Below are 14,167 nucleotides of genomic sequence, written 5' to 3'. Positions count from 1 at the left end.
ATGTGGGGAAAGGAGGAGAGAGGGGGTTAGTATGTGGGGAAAGGAGGAGAGAGGGGGTTAGCACATGGGGAAAGGAGGAGAGAGGGGGGTTAGCACATGGGGAAAGGAGGAGAGAGGGGGGTTAGTATGTGGGGAAAGGAGGAGAGAGGGGGTTCGTATGTGGGGAAAGGAGGAGAGGGGGTTAGCACATGGGGAAAGGAGGAGAGAGGGGGGTTAGTATGTGGGGAAAGGAGGAGAGAGGGGGTTAGTATGTGGGGAAAGGGGGAGAGGGGGGGTTAGTATGTGGGGAAAGGAGGAGAGAGGGGGTTAGTATGTGGGGAAAGGAGGAGAGGGGGGTTAGTATGTGGGGAAAGGAGGAGAGAGGGGGTTAGTATGTGGGGAAAGGAGGAGAGAGGGGGTTAATATGTGGGGAAAGGAGGAGAGGGGAGTTAGTACATGGGGAAAGGAGGAGAGAGGGGGTTAGTACATGGTGAAAGGAGGAGAGAGGGGGTTAGTATGTGGGGAAAGGAGGAGAGAGGGGGTTAGTATGTGGGGAAAGGAGGAGAGAGGGGGTTAATATGTGGGGAAAGGAGGAGAGGGGAGTTAGTACATGGGGAAAGGAGGAGAGAGGGGGTTAGTACATGGTGAAAGGAGGAGAGAGGGGGTTAGTATGTGGGGAAAGGAGGAGAGGGGGGGTTAATACGTGGGGAAAGGAGGAGAGAGGGGGTTAGTATGTGGGGAAAGGAGGAGAGAGGGGGTTAGTATGTGGGGAAAGGGGGAGAGAGGGGGTTAGTATGTGGGGAAAGGAGGAGAGAGGGGGTTAGTATGTGGGGAAAGGAGGAGAGAGGGGGTTAGTATGTGGGGAAAGGGGGAGAGAGGGGGTTAGTATGTGGGGAAAGGAGGAGAGAGGGGGTTAATACGTGGTGAAAGGAGGAGAGAGGGGGTTAGTATGTGGGGAAAGGAGGAGAGAGGGGGTTAGCACATGGGGAAAGGAGGTGAGAGGGGGTTAGCACATGGGGAAAGGAGGAGAGAGGGGGTTAGTATGTGGGGAAAGGAGGCGAGAGGGGGGTTAGTACATGGGGAAAGGAGGAGAGAAGGGGTTAGTACATGGTGAAAGGAGGAGAGAGGGGGTTAGTATGTGGGGAAAGGAGGAGAGAGGGGGTTAGCACATGGGGAAAGGAGGAGAGAGGGGGTTAGTACATGGGGAAAGGAGGAGAGGGGGGTTAGCACATGGGGAAAGGAGGAGAGAGGGGGTTCGTATGTGGGGAAAGGAGGAGAGAGGGGGTTAGTATGTGGGGAAAGGAGGAGAGAGGGGGTTAGTATGTGGTGAAAGGGGGAGAGAGGGGGTTAGCACATGGGGAAAGGAGGAGAGAGGGGGTTAGTATGTGGGGAAAGGGGGAGAGAGGGGGTTAATACGTGGTGAAAGGGGGAGAGAGGGGGTTAGCACATGGGGAAAGGAGGAGAGAGGAGGTTAGCACATGGGGAAAGGGGGAGAGAGGGGGTTAATACGTGGTGAAAGGGGGAGAGAGGGGGTTAGCACATGGGGAAAGGAGGAGAGGGGGGTTAGTATGTGGGGAAAGGAGGAGAGAGGGGGTTAATACGTGGGGAAAGGAGGAAAGAGGGGGTTAGAATGTGGGGAAAGGAGGAGAGAGGGGGTTAGCACATGGGGAAAGGAGGAGAGAGGGGGTTAATACGTGGTGAAAGGAGGAGAGAGGGGGTTAGTATGTGGGGAAAGGAGGAGAGAGGGGGTTAGTATGTGGGGAAAGGAGGAGAGAGGGGGTTAGTATGTGGTGAAAGGAGGAGAGAGGGGGTTAGTATGTGGGGAAAGGAGGAGAGAGGGGGTTAGTATGTGGTGAAAGGAGGAGAGAGGGGGTTAGTACATTGGGAAAGGAGGAGAGAGGGGGTTAGTATGTGGGGAAAGGAGGAGAGAGGGGGTTAGTATGTGGGGAAAGGAGGAGAGAGGGGGTTAGTATGTGGGGAAAGGAGGAGAGAGGGGGGTTAGTACATGGGGAAAGGAGGAGAGAGGGGGTTAGTACATGGTGAAAGGAGGAGAGAGGGGGTTAGTATGTGGGGAAAGGAGGAGAGAGGGGGGTTAGCACATGGGGAAAGGAGGAGAGGGGGGTTAGCACATGGGGAAAGGAGGAGAGAGGGGGTTAGTATGTGGGGAAAGGAGGAGAGAGGGGGTTAGTACGTGGTGAAAGGAGGAGAGGGGAGTTAGTACATGGGGAAAGGAGGAGAGAGGGGGTTAGTATGTGGGGAAAGGAGGAGAGGGGGGTTAGCACATGGGGAAAGGAGGAGAGAGGGGGGTTAGCACATGGGGAAAGGAGGAGAGAGGGGGTTAGCACATGGGGAAAGGAGGAGAGAGGGGGTTAATACGTGGTGAAAGGAGGAGAGGGGGGTTAGCACATGGGGAAAGGAGGAGAGAGGGGGTTAGCACATGGGGAAAGGAGGAGAGGGGGTTAGTATGTGGGGAAAGGAGGAGAGAGGGGGTTAGTACATGGGGAAAGGAGGAGAGGGGGGTTAGCACATGGGGAAAGGAGGAGAGAGGGGGATCGTATGTGGGGAAAGGAGGAGAGAGGGGGTTAGTATGTGGGGAAAGGAGGAGAGAGGGGGTTAGTATGTGGGGAAAGGAGGAGAGAGGGGGTTAGTATGTGGGGAAAGGAGGAGAGGGGAGTTAGTACATGGGGAAAGGAGGAGAGAGGGGGTTAGTATGTGGGGAAAGGAGGAGAGGGGGGTTAGCACATGGGGAAAGGAGGAGAGAGGGGGGTTAGCACATGGGGAAAGGAGGAGAGAGGGGGTTAGCACATGGGGAAAGGAGGAGAGAGGGGGTTAGTATGTGGGGAAAGGAGGAGAGGGGGGTTAGCACATGGGGAAAGGAGGAGAGAGGGGGGTTAGCACATGGGGAAAGGAGGAGAGAGGGGGTTAGCACATGGGGAAAGAAGGAGAGAGGGGGTTAATACGTGGTGAAAGGAGGAGAGAGGGGGTTAATACGTGGTGAAAGGAGGAGAGAGGGGGTTAGCACATGGGGAAAGGAAGAGAGGGGGGTTAGCACATGGGGAAAGGAGGAGAGAGGAGGTTAGCACATGGGGAAAGGAGGAGAGAGGGGGTTAATACGTGGTGAAAGGGGGAGAGAGGGGGTTAGCACATGGGGAAAGGAGGAGAGGGGGGTTAGTATGTGGGGAAAGGAGGAGAGAGGGGGTTAATACGTGGGGAAAGGAGGAAAGAGGGGGTTAGAATGTGGGGAAAGGAGGAGAGAGGGGGTTAGCACATGGGGAAAGGAGGAGAGAGGGGGTTAATACGTGGTGAAAGGAGGAGAGAGGGGGTTAGTATGTGGGGAAAGGAGGAGAGAGGGGGTTAGTATGTGGGGAAAGGAGGAGAGAGGGGGTTAGTATGTGGGGAAAGGAGGAGAGAGGGGGTTAGTATGTGGGGAAAGGAGGAGAGAGGGGGTTAGTAAATGGGGAAAGGAGGAGAGAGGGGGTTAGTACATGGTGAAAGGAGGAGAGAGGGGGTTAGTATGTGGGGAAAGGAGGAGAGAGGGGGTTAGCATATGGGGAAAGGAGGAGAGAGGGGGGTTAGCACATGGGGAAAGGAGGAGAGAGGGGGTTAGTATGTGGGGAAAGGAGGAGAGAGGGGGTTAGTATGTGGGGAAAGGAGGAGAGAGGGGGTTAGTATGTGGGGAAAGGAGGAGAGAGGGGGTTAATACATGGGGAAAGGAGGAGAGAGGAGGTTAGCACATGGGGAAAGGAGGAGAGAGGGGGTTAGCACATGGGGAAAGGAGGAGAGGGGGTTAGCACATGGGGAAAGGAGGAGAGAGGGGGTTAGCACATGGGGAAAGGAGGAGAGGGGGTTAGCACATGGGGAAAGGAGGAGAGAGGGGGTTAATACGTGGTGAAAGGGGGAGAGAGGGGGTTAGCACATGGGGAAAGGAGGAGAGGGGGGTTAGTATGTGGGGAAAGGAGGAGAGAGGGGGTTAATACGTGGGGAAAGGAGGAAAGAGGGGGTTAGAATGTGGGGAAAGGAGGAGAGAGGGGGTTAGCACATGGGGAAAGGAGGAGAGAGGGGGTTAATACGTGGTGAAAGGAGGAGAGAGGGGGTTAGTATGTGGGGAAAGGAGGAGAGAGGGGGTTAGTATGTGGGGAAAGGAGGAGAGAGGGGGTTAGTATGTGGGGAAAGGAGGAGAGAGGGGGTTAGTATGTGGGGAAAGGAGGAGAGAGGGGGTTAGTAAATGGGGAAAGGAGGAGAGAGGGGGTTAGTACATGGTGAAAGGAGGAGAGAGGGGGTTAGTATGTGGGGAAAGGAGGAGAGAGGGGGTTAGCATATGGGGAAAGGAGGAGAGAGGGGGGTTAGCACATGGGGAAAGGAGGAGAGAGGGGGTTAGTATGTGGGGAAAGGAGGAGAGAGGGGGTTAGTATGTGGGGAAAGGAGGAGAGAGGGGGTTAGTATGTGGGGAAAGGAGGAGAGAGGGGGTTAGTATGTGGTGAAAGGAGGAGAGAGGGGGTTAGTACATTGGGAAAGGAGGAGAGAGGGGGTTAGTATGTGGGGAAAGGAGGAGAGAGGGGGTTAGTATGTGGGGAAAGGAGGAGAGAGGGGGTTAGTATGTGGGGAAAGGAGGAGAGAGGGGGGTTAGTACATGGGGAAAGGAGGAGAGAGGGGGTTAGTACATGGTGAAAGGAGGAGAGAGGGGGTTAGTATGTGGGGAAAGGAGGAGAGAGGGGGGTTAGCACATGGGGAAAGGAGGAGAGGGGGGTTAGCACATGGGGAAAGGAGGAGAGAGGGGGTTAGTATGTGGGGAAAGGAGGAGAGAGGGGGTTAGTACGTGGTGAAAGGAGGAGAGGGGAGTTAGTACATGGGGAAAGGAGGAGAGAGGGGGTTAGTATGTGGGGAAAGGAGGAGAGGGGGGTTAGCACATGGGGAAAGGAGGAGAGAGGGGGGTTAGCACATGGGGAAAGGAGGAGAGAGGGGGTTAGCACATGGGGAAAGGAGGAGAGAGGGGGTTAATACGTGGTGAAAGGAGGAGAGGGGGGTTAGCACATGGGGAAAGGAGGAGAGAGGGGGTTAGCACATGGGGAAAGGAGGAGAGGGGGTTAGTATGTGGGGAAAGGAGGAGAGAGGGGGTTAGTACATGGGGAAAGGAGGAGAGGGGGGTTAGCACATGGGGAAAGGAGGAGAGAGGGGGATCGTATGTGGGGAAAGGAGGAGAGAGGGGGTTAGTATGTGGGGAAAGGAGGAGAGAGGGGGTTAGTATGTGGGGAAAGGAGGAGAGAGGGGGTTAGTATGTGGGGAAAGGAGGAGAGGGGAGTTAGTACATGGGGAAAGGAGGAGAGAGGGGGTTAGTATGTGGGGAAAGGAGGAGAGGGGGGTTAGCACATGGGGAAAGGAGGAGAGAGGGGGGTTAGCACATGGGGAAAGGAGGAGAGAGGGGGTTAGCACATGGGGAAAGGAGGAGAGAGGGGGTTAGTATGTGGGGAAAGGAGGAGAGGGGGGTTAGCACATGGGGAAAGGAGGAGAGAGGGGGGTTAGCACATGGGGAAAGGAGGAGAGAGGGGGTTAGCACATGGGGAAAGAAGGAGAGAGGGGGTTAATACGTGGTGAAAGGAGGAGAGAGGGGGTTAATACGTGGTGAAAGGAGGAGAGAGGGGGTTAGCACATGGGGAAAGGAAGAGAGGGGGGTTAGCACATGGGGAAAGGAGGAGAGAGGAGGTTAGCACATGGGGAAAGGAGGAGAGAGGGGGTTAATACGTGGTGAAAGGGGGAGAGAGGGGGTTAGCACATGGGGAAAGGAGGAGAGGGGGGTTAGTATGTGGGGAAAGGAGGAGAGAGGGGGTTAATACGTGGGGAAAGGAGGAAAGAGGGGGTTAGAATGTGGGGAAAGGAGGAGAGAGGGGGTTAATATGTGGGGAAAGGAGGAGAGGGGAGTTAGTACATGGGGAAAGGAGGAGAGAGGGGGTTAGTACATGGTGAAAGGAGGAGAGAGGGGGTTAGTATGTGGGGAAAGGAGGAGAGGGGGGGTTAATACGTGGGGAAAGGAGGAGAGAGGGGGTTAGTATGTGGGGAAAGGAGGAGAGAGGGGGTTAGTATGTGGGGAAAGGGGGAGAGAGGGGGTTAGTATGTGGGGAAAGGAGGAGAGAGGGGGTTAGTATGTGGGGAAAGGAGGAGAGAGGGGGTTAGTATGTGGGGAAAGGGGGAGAGAGGGGGTTAGTATGTGGGGAAAGGAGGAGAGAGGGGGTTAATACGTGGTGAAAGGAGGAGAGAGGGGGTTAGTATGTGGGGAAAGGAGGAGAGAGGGGGTTAGCACATGGGGAAAGGAGGTGAGAGGGGGTTAGCACATGGGGAAAGGAGGAGAGAGGGGGTTAGTATGTGGGGAAAGGAGGCGAGAGGGGGGTTAGTACATGGGGAAAGGAGGAGAGAAGGGGTTAGTACATGGTGAAGGAGGAGAGAGGGGGGTTAGTATGTGGGGAAAGGAGGAGAGAGGGGGTTAGCACATGGGGAAAGGAGGAGAGAGGGGGTTAGTACATGGGGAAAGGAGGAGAGGGGGGTTAGCACATGGGGAAAGGAGGAGAGAGGGGGTTCGTATGTGGGGAAAGGAGGAGAGAGGGGGTTAGTATGTGGGGAAAGGAGGAGAGAGGGGGTTAGTATGTGGTGAAAGGGGGAGAGAGGGGGTTAGCACATGGGGGAAAGGAGGAGAGAGAGGGGTTAGTATGTGGGGAAAGGGGGAGAGAGGGGGTTAATACGTGGTGAAAGGGGGGAGAGAGGGGGTTAGCACATGGGGAAAGGAGGAGAGAGGAGGTTAGCACATGGGGAAAGGGGGAGAGAGGGGGTTAATACGTGGTGAAAGGGGGAGAGAGGGGGTTAGCACATGGGGAAAGGAGGAGAGGGGGGTTAGTATGTGGGGAAAGGAGGAGAGAGGGGGTTAATACGTGGGGAAAGGAGGAAAGAGGGGGTTAGAATGTGGGGAAAGGAGGAGAGAGGGGGTTAGCACATGGGGAAAGGAGGAGAGAGGGGGTTAATACGTGGTGAAAGGAGGAGAGAGGGGGTTAGTATGTGGGGAAAGGAGGAGAGAGGGGGTTAGTATGTGGGGAAAGGAGGAGAGAGGGGGTTAGTATGTGGTGAAAGGAGGAGAGAGGGGGTTAGTATGTGGGGAAAGGAGGAGAGAGGGGGTTAGTATGTGGTGAAAGGAGGAGAGAGGGGGTTAGTACATTGGGAAAGGAGGAGAGAGGGGGTTAGTATGTGGGGAAAGGAGGAGAGAGGGGGTTAGTATGTGGGGAAAGGAGGAGAGAGGGGGTTAGTATGTGGGGAAAGGAGGAGAGAGGGGGGTTAGTACATGGGGAAAGGAGGAGAGAGGGGGTTAGTACATGGTGAAAGGAGGAGAGAGGGGGTTAGTATGTGGGGAAAGGAGGAGAGAGGGGGGTTAGCACATGGGGAAAGGAGGAGAGGGGGGTTAGCACATGGGGAAAGGAGGAGAGAGGGGGTTAGTATGTGGGGAAAGGAGGAGAGAGGGGGTTAGTACGTGGTGAAAGGAGGAGAGGGGAGTTAGTACATGGGGAAAGGAGGAGAGAGGGGGTTAGTATGTGGGGAAAGGAGGAGAGGGGGGTTAGCACATGGGGAAAGGAGGAGAGAGGGGGGTTAGCACATGGGGAAAGGAGGAGAGAGGGGGTTAGCACATGGGGAAAGGAGGAGAGAGGGGGTTAATACGTGGTGAAAGGAGGAGAGGGGGGTTAGCACATGGGGAAAGGAGGAGAGAGGGGGTTAGCACATGGGGAAAGGAGGAGAGGGGGTTAGTATGTGGGGAAAGGAGGAGAGAGGGGGTTAGTACATGGGGAAAGGAGGAGAGGGGGGTTAGCACATGGGGAAAGGAGGAGAGAGGGGGATCGTATGTGGGGAAAGGAGGAGAGAGGGGGTTAGTATGTGGGGAAAGGAGGAGAGAGGGGGTTAGTATGTGGGGAAAGGAGGAGAGAGGGGGTTAGTATGTGGGGAAAGGAGGAGAGGGGAGTTAGTACATGGGGAAAGGAGGAGAGAGGGGGTTAGTATGTGGGGAAAGGAGGAGAGGGGGGTTAGCACATGGGGAAAGGAGGAGAGAGGGGGGTTAGCACATGGGGAAAGGAGGAGAGAGGGGGTTAGCACATGGGGAAAGGAGGAGAGAGGGGGTTAGTATGTGGGGAAAGGAGGAGAGGGGGGTTAGCACATGGGGAAAGGAGGAGAGAGGGGGGTTAGCACATGGGGAAAGGAGGAGAGAGGGGGTTAGCACATGGGGAAAGAAGGAGAGAGGGGGTTAATACGTGGTGAAAGGAGGAGAGAGGGGGTTAATACGTGGTGAAAGGAGGAGAGAGGGGGTTAGCACATGGGGAAAGGAAGAGAGGGGGGTTAGCACATGGGGAAAGGAGGAGAGAGGAGGTTAGCACATGGGGAAAGGAGGAGAGAGGGGGTTAATACGTGGTGAAAGGGGGAGAGAGGGGGTTAGCACATGGGGAAAGGAGGAGAGGGGGGTTAGTATGTGGGGAAAGGAGGAGAGAGGGGGTTAATACGTGGGGAAAGGAGGAAAGAGGGGGTTAGAATGTGGGGAAAGGAGGAGAGAGGGGGTTAGCACATGGGGAAAGGAGGAGAGAGGGGGTTAATACGTGGTGAAAGGAGGAGAGAGGGGGTTAGTATGTGGGGAAAGGAGGAGAGAGGGGGTTAGTATGTGGGGAAAGGAGGAGAGAGGGGGTTAGTATGTGGGGAAAGGAGGAGAGAGGGGGTTAGTATGTGGGGAAAGGAGGAGAGAGGGGGTTAGTAAATGGGGAAAGGAGGAGAGAGGGGGTTAGTACATGGTGAAAGGAGGAGAGAGGGGGTTAGTATGTGGGGAAAGGAGGAGAGAGGGGGTTAGCATATGGGGAAAGGAGGAGAGAGGGGGGTTAGCACATGGGGAAAGGAGGAGAGAGGGGGTTAGTATGTGGGGAAAGGAGGAGAGAGGGGGTTAGTATGTGGGGAAAGGAGGAGAGAGGGGGTTAGTATGTGGGGAAAGGAGGAGAGAGGGGGTTAATACATGGGGAAAGGAGGAGAGAGGAGGTTAGCACATGGGGAAAGGAGGAGAGAGGGGGTTAGCACATGGGGAAAGGAGGAGAGGGGGTTAGCACATGGGGAAAGGAGGAGAGAGGGGGTTAGCACATGGGGAAAGGAGGAGAGGGGGTTAGCACATGGGGAAAGGAGGAGAGAGGGGGTTAATACGTGGTGAAAGGGGGAGAGAGGGGGTTAGCACATGGGGAAAGGAGGAGAGGGGGGTTAGTATGTGGGGAAAGGAGGAGAGAGGGGGTTAATACGTGGGGAAAGGAGGAAAGAGGGGGTTAGAATGTGGGGAAAGGAGGAGAGAGGGGGTTAGCACATGGGGAAAGGAGGAGAGAGGGGGTTAATACGTGGTGAAAGGAGGAGAGAGGGGGTTAGTATGTGGGGAAAGGAGGAGAGAGGGGGTTAGTATGTGGGGAAAGGAGGAGAGAGGGGGTTAGTATGTGGGGAAAGGAGGAGAGAGGGGGTTAGTATGTGGGGAAAGGAGGAGAGAGGGGGTTAGTAAATGGGGAAAGGAGGAGAGAGGGGGTTAGTACATGGTGAAAGGAGGAGAGAGGGGGTTAGTATGTGGGGAAAGGAGGAGAGAGGGGGTTAGCATATGGGGAAAGGAGGAGAGAGGGGGGTTAGCACATGGGGAAAGGAGGAGAGAGGGGGTTAGTATGTGGGGAAAGGAGGAGAGAGGGGGTTAGTATGTGGGGAAAGGAGGAGAGAGGGGGTTAGTATGTGGGGAAAGGAGGAGAGAGGGGGTTAGTATGTGGTGAAAGGAGGAGAGAGGGGGTTAGTACATTGGGAAAGGAGGAGAGAGGGGGTTAGTATGTGGGGAAAGGAGGAGAGAGGGGGTTAGTATGTGGGGAAAGGAGGAGAGAGGGGGTTAGTATGTGGGGAAAGGAGGAGAGAGGGGGGTTAGTACATGGGGAAAGGAGGAGAGAGGGGGTTAGTACATGGTGAAAGGAGGAGAGAGGGGGTTAGTATGTGGGGAAAGGAGGAGAGAGGGGGGTTAGCACATGGGGAAAGGAGGAGAGGGGGGTTAGCACATGGGGAAAGGAGGAGAGAGGGGGTTAGTATGTGGGGAAAGGAGGAGAGAGGGGGTTAGTACGTGGTGAAAGGAGGAGAGGGGAGTTAGTACATGGGGAAAGGAGGAGAGAGGGGGTTAGTATGTGGGGAAAGGAGGAGAGGGGGGTTAGCACATGGGGAAAGGAGGAGAGAGGGGGGTTAGCACATGGGGAAAGGAGGAGAGAGGGGGTTAGCACATGGGGAAAGGAGGAGAGAGGGGGTTAATACGTGGTGAAAGGAGGAGAGGGGGGTTAGCACATGGGGAAAGGAGGAGAGAGGGGGTTAGCACATGGGGAAAGGAGGAGAGGGGGTTAGTATGTGGGGAAAGGAGGAGAGAGGGGGTTAGTACATGGGGAAAGGAGGAGAGGGGGGTTAGCACATGGGGAAAGGAGGAGAGAGGGGGATCGTATGTGGGGAAAGGAGGAGAGAGGGGGTTAGTATGTGGGGAAAGGAGGAGAGAGGGGGTTAGTATGTGGGGAAAGGAGGAGAGAGGGGGTTAGTATGTGGGGAAAGGAGGAGAGGGGAGTTAGTACATGGGGAAAGGAGGAGAGAGGGGGTTAGTATGTGGGGAAAGGAGGAGAGGGGGGTTAGCACATGGGGAAAGGAGGAGAGAGGGGGGTTAGCACATGGGGAAAGGAGGAGAGAGGGGGTTAGCACATGGGGAAAGGAGGAGAGAGGGGGTTAGTATGTGGGGAAAGGAGGAGAGGGGGGTTAGCACATGGGGAAAGGAGGAGAGAGGGGGGTTAGCACATGGGGAAAGGAGGAGAGAGGGGGTTAGCACATGGGGAAAGAAGGAGAGAGGGGGTTAATACGTGGTGAAAGGAGGAGAGAGGGGGTTAATACGTGGTGAAAGGAGGAGAGAGGGGGTTAGCACATGGGGAAAGGAAGAGAGGGGGGTTAGCACATGGGGAAAGGAGGAGAGAGGAGGTTAGCACATGGGGAAAGGAGGAGAGAGGGGGTTAATACGTGGTGAAAGGGGGAGAGAGGGGGTTAGCACATGGGGAAAGGAGGAGAGGGGGGTTAGTATGTGGGGAAAGGAGGAGAGAGGGGGTTAATACGTGGGGAAAGGAGGAAAGAGGGGGTTAGAATGTGGGGAAAGGAGGAGAGAGGGGGTTAGCACATGGGGAAAGGAGGAGAGAGGGGGTTAATACGTGGTGAAAGGAGGAGAGAGGGGGTTAGTATGTGGGGAAAGGAGGAGAGAGGGGGTTAGTATGTGGGGAAAGGAGGAGAGAGGGGGTTAGTATGTGGGGAAAGGAGGAGAGAGGGGGTTAGTATGTGGGGAAAGGAGGAGAGAGGGGGTTAGTAAATGGGGAAAGGAGGAGAGAGGGGGTTAGTACATGGTGAAAGGAGGAGAGAGGGGGTTAGTATGTGGGGAAAGGAGGAGAGAGGGGGTTAGCATATGGGGAAAGGAGGAGAGAGGGGGGTTAGCACATGGGGAAAGGAGGAGAGAGGGGGTTAGTATGTGGGGAAAGGAGGAGAGAGGGGGTTAGTATGTGGGGAAAGGAGGAGAGAGGGGGTTAGTATGTGGGGAAAGGAGGAGAGAGGGGGTTAATACATGGGGAAAGGAGGAGAGAGGAGGTTAGCACATGGGGAAAGGAGGAGAGAGGGGGTTAGCACATGGGGAAAGGAGGAGAGGGGGTTAGCACATGGGGAAAGGAGGAGAGAGGGGGTTAGCACATGGGGAAAGGAGGAGAGGGGGTTAGCACATGGGGAAAGGAGGAGAGAGGGGGTTAATACGTGGTGAAAGGGGGAGAGAGGGGGTTAGCACATGGGGGAAAGGAGGAGAGGGGGGTTAGTATGTGGGGAAAGGAGGAGAGAGGGGGTTAATACGTGGGGAAAGGAGGAAAGAGGGGGTTAGAATGTGGGGAAAGGAGGAGAGAAGGGGTTAGCACATGGGGAAAGGAGGAGAGAGGGGGTTATACGTGGTGAAAGGAGGAGAGAGGGGGTTAGTATGTGGGGAAAGGAGGAGAGAGGGGGTTAGTATGTGGGGAAAGGAGGAGAGAGGGGGTTAGTATGTGGGGAAAGGAGGAGAGAGGGGGTTAGTATGTGGGGAAAGGAGGAGAGAGGGGGTTAGTAAATGGGGGAAAGGAGGAGAGAGGGGGTTAGTACATGGTGAAAGGAGGAAGAGAGGGGGTTAGTATGTGGGGAAAGGAGGAGAGAGGGGGTTAGCATATGGGGAAAGGAGGAGAGAGGGGGGTTAGCACATGGGGAAAGGAGGAGAGAGGGGGTTAGTATGTGGGGAAAGGAGGAGAGAGGGGGTTAGTATGTGGGGAAAGGAGGAGAGAGGGGGTTAGTATGTGGGGAAAGGAGGAGAGAGGGGGTTAATACATGGGGAAAGGAGGAGAGAGAGAGGTTAGCACATGGGGAAAGGAGGAGAGAGGAGGTTAGCACATGGGGAAAGGAGGAGAGAGGGGGTTAATACGTGGTGAAAGGAGGAGAGGGGGGTTAGCACATGGGGAAAGGAGGAGAGAGGGGTTAGCACATGGGGAAAGGAGGAGAGGGGGTTAGCACATGGGGAAAGGAGGAGAGAGGGGGTTAGTATGTGGGGAAAGGAGGAGAGAGGGGGTTAGTATGTGGGGAAAGGAGGAGAGGGGGGTTAGCACATGGGGAAAGGAGGAGAGAGGGGGTTAGTATGTGGGGAAAGGAGGAGAGGGGGGGTTAGTATGTGGGGAAAGGAGGAGAGAGGGGGTTAGTATGTGGGGAAAGGAGGAGAGAGGGGGTTAGTATGTGGGGAAAGGAGGAGAGAGGGGGTTAATACGTGGTGAAAGGAGGAGAGAGGGGGGTTAGCACATGGGGAAAGGAGGAGAGAGGGGGTTAGCACATGGGGAAAGGAGGAGAGAGGGGGTTAGTATGTGGGGAAAGGGGGAGAGAGGGGGTTAGTATGTGGGGAAAGGAGGAGAGGGGGGTTAGTATGTGGGGAAAGGAGGAGAGGGGGGTTAGCACATGGGGAAAGGAGGAGAGAGGGGGTTCGTATGTGGGGAAAGGGGGAGAGAGGGGGTTAGTATGTGGGGAAAGGAGGAGAGAGGGGGTTAGTATGTGGGGAAAGGGGGAGAGAGGGGGTTAGTATGTGGGGAAAGGAGGAGAGGGGGGTTAGCACATGGGGAAAGGAGGAGAGAGGGGGTTCGTATGTGGGGAAAGGAGGAGAGAGGGGGTTAGTATGTGGGGAAAGGAGGAGAGAGGGGGTTAGTATGTGGGGAAAGGAGGAGAGAGGAGGTTAGTATGTGGGGAAAGGAGGAGAGGGGGGTTAGCACATGGGGAAAGGAGGAGAGAGGGGGTTCGTATGTGGGGAAAGGAGGAGAGAGGGGGTTAGTATGTGGGGAAAGGAGGAGAGAGGGGGTTAGCACATGGGGAAAGGAGGAGAGAGGGGGTTCGTATGTGGGGAAAGGAGGAGAGAGGGGGTTAGTATGTGGTGAAAGGGGGAGAGAGGGGGTTAGTATGTGGGGAAAGGAGGAGAGAGGGGGTTAATACGTGGTGAAAGGAGGAGAGAGGGGGTTAGCACATGGGGAAAGGAGGAGAGAGGGGGTTAGTATGTGGGGAAAGGGGGAGAGAGGGGGTTAGCACATGGGGAAAGGAGGAGAGAGGGGGTTAGTATGTGGGGAAAGGAGGAGAGAGGGGGTTAGTATGTGGGGAAAGGGGGAGAGAGGGGGTTAGCACATGGGGAAAGGAGGAGAGAGGGGGTTAGTATGTGGGGAAAGGGGGAGAGAGGGGGTTAGTATGTGGGGAAAGGAGGAGAGAGGGGGTTAGTATGTGGGGAAAGGGGGAGAGAGGGGGTTAATACGTGGTGAAAGGAGGAGAGAGGGGGTTAGTATGTGGGGAAAGGAGGAGAGAGGGGGTTAGTATGTGGTGAAAGGGGGAGAGAGGGGGTTAGCACATGGGGAAAGGAGGAGAGAGGGGTTAGCACATGGGGAAAGGAGGAGAGAGGGGGTTAGTATGTGGGGAAAGGAGGAGAGAGGGGGGTTAGCACATGGGGAAAGGAGGAGAGAGGGGGTTAATACGTGGTGAAAGGGGGAGAGAGGGGGTTAGCACATGGGGAAAGGAGGAGAGAGGGGTTAGCACATGGGGAAAGGAGGAGAGAGGGGGTTAGTACATGGTGAAAGGG

This window comes from Coregonus lavaretus, assembly GCF_964263955.1.
Source record: "Coregonus lavaretus genome assembly, contig: HAP1_SCAFFOLD_4752, whole genome shotgun sequence".
In the NCBI taxonomy this organism is placed as follows: Eukaryota; Metazoa; Chordata; class Actinopteri; order Salmoniformes; family Salmonidae; genus Coregonus; species Coregonus lavaretus.
The sequence above is the reverse complement of the archived record's forward strand: the minus strand, read 5'-3'. Positions refer to the sequence as shown.